The sequence below is a fragment of the Pteropus vampyrus genome, unplaced genomic scaffold, assembly GCF_000151845.1.
Source record: "Pteropus vampyrus isolate Shadow unplaced genomic scaffold, Pvam_2.0 Scaffold33, whole genome shotgun sequence".
NCBI lineage: Eukaryota > Metazoa > Chordata > Mammalia > Chiroptera > Pteropodidae > Pteropus > Pteropus vampyrus.
In genome coordinates, this window is record NW_011888814.1 from 8,344,117 (window position 1) to 8,346,724 (window position 2,608).

Consider the following 2,608-nt stretch of genomic DNA (forward strand, 5'->3'; position numbering starts at 1 on the left):
AACAGCCCTCTTCCCACCAATCACTTCTGTTCCTCTTCCAGATAAAACAGTCCTGATTAAAGGCAAGCTAGGAACCAGAATGCAAAGAGCACTTCCTAAAACAATTTGGCCAGCCTAGTCAATTCTCCCATGTACACCCTCCTCCAGCCCCGCTACAAGGTTTCATCTTGGTCCCCAAGAGCCAAAGGCCAGGAGGCCACATGTATGTCTCTTTGTTCCTTCGTATTATCAAAGTCTGTTGATTTTTTTAAAAAATCATAGATTCTTCTCTTCTTTGTCCTTGTTGCCATTGTCCAAACTAATCAGTTTCTGGAGACACCAAAATATCTCAGCTGAGTCTGAAAAGATGAGAGTTCACCAGATAAAAAGAGAACAGATCGACTATGGCCATGCCACCCTGAACATGCCGGATGGTCTGATCTCGGAAGCTAAGCAGGGTCGAGCCTGGTTAGTAATTGGATGGGAGACCACCTAGGAAGACCAGGTGCTGTAGGCGCTTAAAAAAAGAGAGAGAGAGAGAGAACAGATCATATCAAGTACTAAGAGGAGGAAGAGCTAAGCGGTTTCATAGGACATGATCCATGGAATGATGTGCAGCTCTGTGCTGAAGAACCTGTGTCTCAGCTGAGGCCCTTATGGGCTGAGGCACTTATGGCATCATAGCTTAGCACACTAACTCATCTGCAGTACTGCCTGGGTTTGAATTTCAATCTCATTGCTTATTAAAAAGTTATTTAATTTCTCTGCACCTCAGTTCCTCATAGTACCTCAATTCCTCGACGACTAGGGTCATTGGGAGGACTGAATAAATTGAAATATGAGAGAGCTTAGAACAGTAATGATACTTCATAAGTGTTCCATAAATGTTAACTATTTCTATTCATAATTCATATGTAAGCTTTAGAGCAGTTGCTTTTTTCTTCCATCATTCAACCCCAAATATACCCTCTATAAGATTTCTTTGATTAATGTGATATGACTCTCTGTTGGGTATCATCCCAATGCACTTTGTTTCTCTGTATCAATGTTTTAACAAACTCCTTCTCCAACACTGGCCTTAGGGTTGGTCACATCAACAGGAAGGCAAGTTTACCGCAGAAAAACAAGGAGTTGATTTGTGACAGACACAATGACTCAGTTATACATTCAACATTTGGTCAGCAAATATTTACTGAGCATTTACTATGTGCCAGGCACTTCCTTAGAGCCCCACATTATGGAAGAATTAGATGGAGAGTGATTGATTTAAGGGTCTCAGAAAGACCAAATTTCTACTCAAATAGTTGTCTTCCTAACTACTTGAAAGATTTAGCACTGATTTCATGTCCTCAGAACCCTCTTGAGAGCGATGCATTCTGATTGGGTCAAGGTTCTAGGTCACATATGGAGGTCAAACATCTGCTATCTAATCACAATAGGAATTCCATTACCTGATCAGCTCATTTTCTAGAGCACATAGACTCAGGAAGAGCTTCAGTGGGCCTGTGAGCACTGGGAATCACATGTTTGTTTATCTGTGCGTTTTTCCCCCCAGGAAATTCTATTTTATTTACTACAAGAACTAGACAATGAAGCAATCTTCACACAGGAAACACCTAAAACATAACAAAAAAAATTCTTTTAACCAATTTCCCATTTAGAAAAAAAGAAGTACTGCTTACTGCCAGTGTTAATTTAATTTTACATAAACACGCTCTTTAAGGCTGAAGCAAATCTGACTGGTTTTCAATGTGAAAATAAAAAACTGTTCTTGGAGTTATTTCTAAACAGAGCTTGCTCTAATCCTAATGCAATAGATATGTATATGTAAATTGGATTCATCAAATGAATCTTCGGCAGACAACTGTTCAAGAAAGATGTTAATATCACACGTAGGAATGCTACGTTTCTAGGATTTGACATTTTCAGCGATTGAGAATTACTGTATTTTATAAATGGAAAAACTGCTACTAAAAACAGAATGCTATAAATAGAATGATGTAATTTGTTTCCAAAGAATATCCATATACTAGAGTGATGAGAAAATAATAATAAAAGCGAGATATTTCGTGGCAAACTTTTGGGGTAAGGTTAAGACTGTAATCCACGAGGCATCTCGATGTAAACACTGCAGCTGCAAGCGCCACCTGTGAGTATTCTGGGGGCAAATGGGAAATGGGTTAAATGTAGACCAGAGCTTGAAGGAAAAAATAAAATGAAATCTACAGGTGCAAACCAAACATACAAAGCAAAGGATAAAGAGAAGCCTGAAAACCAGAGTTGTAAGCAGACTCCGAAGCTGTGGCTTGTCCAGTAGGTGTTGCCTAATCTGATAGCCAAAGGGTGGCACAGAGCTGAGGCCCTCAAGGCTAAGCTCTGGAAAAAGTGTGAGTCAAGAGAAATCTTGCCATCGGCAAAGTGAGCGATCAGAGATACTGTTCTGGCGCGAACGATTCTGAGACCCACGGAGCCAATCGAGATTAATTATGAGCCTTTATTAGCCGGCCGGCGACTGACTCTCTACCACGCAGGGCTAGAGGAGATCAGCCCCGAGCTTTCAGAGCAGGCAGCTGATAAAGCTCAAGACCATATCCTGAACAAGCCAGCAGATTACAGAAGTGGAAGTTGG

The 2,608-nt window shown here is 40.7% G+C and overlaps 1 pseudogene; it reads left to right on the forward strand.

Annotated features, from left to right (window-relative positions):
* Nucleotides 1-379: 379 nt before the first annotated feature.
* On the forward strand, nucleotides 380-496 carry LOC111737989 (annotated as a pseudogene).
* The last annotated feature ends 2,112 nt before the right edge of the window (nucleotides 497-2,608 follow it).